The sequence below is a fragment of the Alosa sapidissima genome, chromosome 14 (genome assembly GCF_018492685.1).
Source record: "Alosa sapidissima isolate fAloSap1 chromosome 14, fAloSap1.pri, whole genome shotgun sequence".
In the NCBI taxonomy this organism is placed as follows: Eukaryota; Metazoa; Chordata; class Actinopteri; order Clupeiformes; family Clupeidae; genus Alosa; species Alosa sapidissima.
In genome coordinates, this window is record NC_055970.1 from 15,173,484 (window position 1) to 15,180,983 (window position 7,500).

Here is a 7,500-nt window from a genome sequence, read left to right on the forward strand (position 1 = left end):
TAAATATAGGCTAATAATCAGGCTGCAATGATCTCGCAAATAATTTCTGAATAGCCTAAAGTGTGTCGTCTCCACAGCAAGTATGTGTCCTAATAATTTCTATCTTAGCGACTAGGATAGTGAAATGATTTCACTAGCTATGCATTTATTATTTTTGCAAAACTGTAAAACACAATTAAAGTTTCTTTCAGCTTATCCATGTTTTTTTTGAACGTGTAAATCTCATAGAATATGTAGGCCTATATCAACTGTAGGCCTACACACTTGATCGCTATCACATAGATGAAACCACGCTACGGTTCTTACAGTAGGCTAACTGACTCACGTTCACGTTGATCTCTATAACTGTTCATTTTTAGTAGCCTATATTCGAACCTATCCATAACCCTTTTTTGCTATTTGACTCATCATTTCACATACAAAAATATAAATAATGTCAGACAGCGAATTAGTAATTATTTAAAAATGTTTCATGGATTTCTATGGAAAGTCTCGAAAACATGCGTGCGCAACCAAGAGGCAGAAAGCACCATAGAACAGCATAGAGCAATGCAAAAGAGCAAAAGAATAAAACAAGTTTTTGTGCTGAAAACTGCACCAATTCGAAATCACGATGGTTAGAGAATGTTAAATATGTTCAATATCCCTAACGGAATGCATGTCTTCGCCAAAAATGACAAAATACGATGTTATATTAATAATCCAAATGAACGTCAAACTTATATATAGTCTGAAATGAGATGTTATTATCATTGCGACAACAGGGGTATACCAAAAAAATCCGATTGTAGCTTACAGCAGCCGACTATTTAGGTTAAGTTTATAATGTTGTGGACGGCCACCAAGCGTCTTCTGCCTCAAGGCTGCGCGCGCATCTAGTTTTGTTGGTAAAGTGTGTGTGTGTGTGTGTGTGTGTGCGTGTGTGTGTCTTTGCATGTATTTATTGTAATGATGCATCAGAATGTAGAGGATATGACTCAGTGTTTGAGCGTGTGAATTTGTGGCTCTGATGTTGGTTATGGTTATGGTTATTGAGAGAAAGTGGAATAGAACATTATGTCCAATATTCCAATATATGGTTTAATGTTCTGCATTATGTCCAATATTCCAATATGTGGTTTAATGTTCTGCATTTCTCATTAGTGGGTCACTTTGATACTAAAAGTATGATTCCATGTAATGACTGTATGATATCTGTACTGTCCCTGTGTATATCTGTGTGTGACTGTATTTAGAGATAAGCGGGAATATTATGACTTTGCAGTGTTTCACTGTTCTACTGGCTGCGTCAGTAGCTATTGCCAGGTTGCCACTAATCAGAGTCTGATTTATTGTAATCCACGTGAGATGGGATGACCAACGCCATCTCCCGTCAGCCTGGAAGGATACTTAAACCCTAACTATTTCCTTGTCTAGTTAGAGTAGCTGATGGATCTTTAGGTGAAGTCATGCTGTCTCTCCCTTGATGCGCATCATTGTAAATAAACTCTGTTCCTGATTGTTCATACTATTGGTCTGACTGGGTCTCTATTAAATCTATGGTATCAAAATTACCATCATTATGGTTATTGTATTTAGCAGATGATTTTGTCCAAAGTGACTTCCAAAATAGTTCAAATGTAACAGTTTTTATTTTATTTCATTAGTATGCCTACATTAAATAAACAAAATAGTGATGAATAAAGTAACACATTTCACACATTGAACCATTATACCAGAGAAGTAAACCCACAAAAGTCTGAGGGCCAGATGCACTAACGCATTTGCGCCCACTTCAGGCGTATTTGTTTCGCAACATGCACGTCAAATCATGGCGAGGTATGTACGAACAGGCCGCACTAAGGTAAAGGCGCAGACTGCCTGACGCAGAAGCTGAAAATGCACGAACTACACGAAACTGCCGGGTGAATTTTCTCTTACCACTTTCACACCTTTAACGACACCGGTAAAAAAAAACCTTGCGTGCACACACAGAGGTGTAACCGCCTAAATGTGCTGTAGTGCATATGCCAGCCCAGTCGATGGCGCCGGCCGTGCAGAGGCTTCACGTTTAATTTGCGTGAATCGTGTAGAAGAAAACATTGTTGAAACAGTTTATTGAGCAGTCACATGAAATAAGGAGACTACAGACAATTCGGTTTTCAATTCAACTGTTAAACTAATAAAGTTCATTTTCAAGGTATGTGACTGCTATGTGAAATTTCAAATGCTTAGCCTTCGCATTGCATTAGGTCTGAGCACGACTGGAGAAAACTTTAATATGCAGTAAGCTAATGTTTAACTAAGTTAAGCTAACTTAGCCACAAAAGGCTGATAGGCTACATTGTGCACATAAATCATGACAGGGGAAAGAAAAAAAAAACATTTTAATATGATAATCAAATGGTTTGGTTTGTTTTGACAAGCAGCGTGTCAGGTCGAGTGCTGTGGCTGAGTTGAGAGGTGGGGCTATGTCGTCATAAAATCGCACCTACAGGCGTCTACACGGTGAAAGTTAGCCAGCGGTTTCAAAAATCCCCACTTCAAAAGCTGGTTTCAAAAACTATCGGTTACAGTCTCCTAAACTGCTGGTGTACAGGCAAGGCGTAACCGATAAGAAAACCTCACCGGTTTCACAAAAACCGGCATCGTGTAGACGGCCCCTTAAATAGATGGGAGGGGAAGCGTAAAGAGTGCCTAATTATGTATTCCGCGTTATGTACAGAAGTGCTATTTAGAGCATCAGTGTTGCGTCTGGTACTATATCAAAAGCATCCTTAACTTTCGTTGAACTTCCATAGCCTACGTGCACAAGTAGTTTATCTCCCATGATAAGATGTCTGCTTATTGACATCTTATCATGTATTGTATTATTTCATGATCGCTAAGTGTTTCTTTTTAATGTTGTCTTCAGTTAACTTCATTCAACTGCGCTTGTATGTAGGCTATGTCGTTCAGTTGTGGACGTTCATAAATTGTGATAGGGGGCGGAGAAAGGCGCAGATTACCCGATGAAGTGAAAGTTTGATAAATACCACGTACCACAGCATTCGCTATCTGCGGCTTGTCCATGGCGCTGATAACACTAGGTTCAGAAATGTACCTACATCTGGCCCTGAGAGTTGAAACAGTGACCAAAAAATTCAGTAATTGAAAAGTAGGTGTATTGCTGTTTGTTTGCCAGTGGTTTTTGGTCTTGTGTCTATTGTTGACCTATGGGATGCGAATATTGCTGTGGGTTAAACGGCCCATCGTGCAAACACATGAGGTAGCATACTGTAGCCCTGGTGTGAGTATGAATCCTATTGTTCCTCAGTGTAAACCAGGCCCCAACACAGTGTGTGTGTGTGTGTGTGTGTGTGTGTGAAAAAGCAGACCACTCTTTTTCACCTGTTTAACCCCCTCTGCTATAAACTGTTGAAAGACTGCCTTGTGCTACAACTCCAAAGACTGCACTCACTCAGTTTCATGTTTGATGTGAATTGACGTTTGTAAGGTTAACCCTGCTTGCTGTGAAGCAAGGGGATAAAGTTTGGTCCAGTGATATGCAAGGTCACCTTCGTTGGACCTGGTACGAAGAAGTAAACACTGCTGCCTAGTTTGTTGGCTATTGACATTTTTGCCTAGTTTGCAGAAGATCCCTGCATTTCATGCCTGAACACCAACTGTGTTTCCCGGATCTGCCTGTTTCTGATTGTAAATTCCTATATTTTTCCACTGAACTGCAGTCTCCTGCCACCTTCTTCCCTCAACACCACCTTAACCACTGGCACACCTCCCTAAACATGGGGTGGCCGCCTCGTTCCCTGACAGTGTGTATCTGTCAGTCTGGGTGATGGCCCCACCACAGTGAGTGAGTGAGTGTTGTGTGTGTGTATGTGTGTGAATGAGTGTGTATGTGTGTGTGTGTGTATGTATGTATGTATATGTGTGTGTGTGTGTGTGTGTGTGTGTGTGTGTGTGTGTGTGTGTTCACAGGTATGATGTCCAGACATACAGACCATATTGATTTACAGTTCCATCTGCCCCTGCCGCATTTGTGGTGTTGTGTGTGCGTGCATGTATGTGTATGTGTGTGATGAGGTGTGTGTGTGTGTGTGTGTGTTGTGTTTGTGTGTGTGTGTGTTTGTGTGTGTCTGTGTGTGTGTGTGTGTGTGTGAGGAGGTGTGTGATCGATAGGAGATTAAGAGATTAATGTAATAACAGAGTGTGAGAGGGGAACATGTGGAAGAAAGAAAGGACTCCTGCTGGGATAATTATAGAGGATAGCACAGAGTGCCATTACACACACACACACACACACACACACACATACACAATACCCTTATATACAGTACAAATAAGATCTCTCTTTCACACACACTCACACACAGTCTCTCTCTGTCTCTCCCCCTCTCTCACACACACACACACACACATATACACATATGCTGTTTCTGTCAACACCATCCACTCAACAAAATCCACTCAACACCACCCAATTAATGCCACCCACTCAACACCATCCACTCAACACCACCCACTCAACACCCAACACCACTCACTCAACACCATCCAATCAACACCATCCACTCAACACCACCCACTCAACACCACCCACTCAACACCACCAACACCACCCACTCTACACCACCCACTCAACACCACCAACACCACCCAATCAACACCATCCATTCAACAACACCCACTCTACACCACCCACTCAACACCACCTACACCACCCACTAAATGCTCAACACCATCCACTCAACACCATCCACTCAACAACATCCACTCAACACCACCCACTCAACACCACCCAATCAACACCACCCACTCAACACCACCATCACCCACTCAACATCACCCAATAAACACCATCCACTGAAAACCGCCCACTCAACACCCAACACCACCCAATCAACACACTCTACTCAAAACCACCCACTCAACACCACCCACTCAACATCCAACACTACCCAATCAACAACACCCAACACCACCCACTCAACACCACCCACTCAATGTCACCCATTCAATGCCACACACTCAACACCGATAGCAGCACCCTTTGTCCCGTAGCTTAACAATATTATCGTACCAACCTATCACAAGCTGGTAACAACTTAGCACCAGTAACACAATATCCATCCCTAGTAACCTGAGATTACGAACACACACATATCGCTCCAGCCCTACACACATGCTCCAGCTCTTAGAGAGGGATTCTATATGTCTTTGGTTGCTGGATGATGCAGTCAGAAGCTTTCAGACAGCATCCCAAATCAGAGACACACACAGATACACACACACACACTGGATCTAACAGTGGGCTTAAAGATGTTAACATTAGGGGCATCATGGATGTTGTCACTCTAACTGCTAACAAGGTACACACGCATGCACGCACGCATGCACGCACGCATGCACGCACGCACGCACGCACGCACGCACGCACGCACGCACGCACGTCAAGATGCTGCTGCTCTTTCAAAAGAAATCAAATTAATGATTGTCAGGAGGAAAAAAGAGAACTCCCTCCTGGCCCCTCTTTGTCAGTCACAAAACAACACACACACACACACACACACACTGACACACAGACAAACAGATACCAACATGCCCACACGCGCATCTGTTGTTCTCACACATCTGTGTCCCATTGTCGCTCCAAAGGTGCACACACACAATGGACCTTATTTGCCAGTGTGCCTTACTGAATCTTCAGATGCACACATACATAAATCTCTCTCTCACTCACACACTCACACACACACACACACACTCACATACAGAGAGAGAGAGAGAGAGAGAGAGAGAGAGAGAGAGATCTATTGTTCCCATAGCTGAATGCCACCTCTTATCGCCCCAGAGTGCTGTCAGGTACCCACAATGCATCACTCTGCTGGGGCCAGAAATAGACCTTCAGAGGATTGAGCAGGCCTGCAGAGATACAGTACTCTCTCTGCTTCTGTTACAGTGTGTGTGTGTGTGTGTGTGTGTGTGTGTGCACATGTATATGTATATGTACATACATGTCCATGATTCTCACCTGCCCCCCCCCTACTGATACAGTCTCACCTGCCCCCCAACCCCCCTCCTGACTGATGCTGTTTTACCTGCCCCCCCCTCTCATCTTTGCCTCTGTGACTGCAAGAGAGAGAGAGTGTGTAAAATAACACTCAGCAGGTCTGACTGCAACATCACCACTACTCTTACAGTAGTAGAGTTTACCACTGTTCAAAGACAGGCACACACACACACACACACACACACACACACAAACACACATACAGAGGTCTGTATGCAACCTCCCTTCTCCGATTGCAGCAGAGGAGTTTCCGATGTTCAAAGTTGTCAGCCGAACCTTTAATCTTTTTAAAGGACAAAATCCTTAGCCTCTCACCGTCTCTCCCTCGGGATGACGACACACACACACACACACACACACACACACACACACACACAGACTGGGAACCACTGAGTGACGAAACACACAAAAGAATAAATGATGACAGCTAGACCAAGCAGCATAGTTAAACACAGCTCTACACACAGAGAGTGATGAAGAATACACTTTGTTTGTGTGTGTGTGTGTGTGTGTGTGTGTGTGTGTGTGTGTGTGTGTGTGTGTGTGTGTGTTTGTTTGTGTGTGTGTGTGTGTGTGTGTGTGTGTGTGTGTGTGTGTGTGTGTGTGTGTGTGTGTGTTAATTATCTACAAATCAGAGCAACACCATGTACTGTAACCTAAGGTTTGCAAAGACACACACCCTGCTCTGGGAGAGGGTTCTGTGCACCACACACACACACACACACACACACACACACATGCAAACACACACACACACATGCAAACACACACACACACACACACACACACACACACACACACACACATAGCTACAGCCCTTCCCTTAGAGAGGGTTCTCTCCGTTTGAGGTTGCTGGATGATGCAGTCAGATTCTTCTGGACAGCAGCCCAAATCAGTGACGCACACATGCGCACATGCACACACACACACACACACACACACACACACACACAAGCACACACACAGACACACACACACACACACACACACACACACACACACACACACACACACACACATGAATCTAACAGTGGGCTTAAAGATGTTAACATTAGCAGGGCCATTATGAGTGTTATCACTCAACTACTAACAAAGAATTAACACATACACAACATGAGTGGTGTTAACAGTGCAGTGGTGTTAAGAGTGGTGTCAACTGTGCCATGGTGTTAAGAGCGGTGTTAATTGCGCCATGGTGTTATGAGTGGTATTAATAGTGCAGTGGTGTTTACAGTGCCATGGTGTTGACTGTGCCATGGTGTTAAGAGTGGTGTACAAGTGCAGTGGTGTTAACTGTGCCATGGTGTTAACTGTGCAGTGGTGTTAAGAATAGTGTTAACAGTGCAGTGGTGTTAAAACTGGTGTTAACTGTGCAGTGGTGTTAAAAGTGGTGTTAACTAGGCAGTGATGTTAATTGGGCAGTGATGTTAACTGATGTTTGTAGCAAAAAC

The 7,500-nt window shown here is 43.6% G+C and overlaps 1 protein-coding gene and 1 long non-coding RNA gene across 2 annotated transcripts in view; one reads left to right on the forward strand and one right to left on the reverse strand.

Annotated features, from left to right (window-relative positions):
- LOC121682183 overlaps window positions 1-1,842 on the forward strand; it is a 19,737-nt gene extending 17,895 nt beyond the window's left edge. The window contains exon 4 of the long non-coding RNA XR_006022461.1: window positions 1,738-1,842. This is a non-coding gene — a long non-coding RNA (uncharacterized LOC121682183). The remainder of the gene's footprint in view (window positions 1-1,737) is intronic.
- Window positions 1-7,500, reverse strand: part of LOC121682182 (complexin-1-like) — a 53,489-nt gene that overhangs the window by 2,240 nt on the left and 43,749 nt on the right. The gene's annotated exons all lie outside the window — the stretch shown is intronic.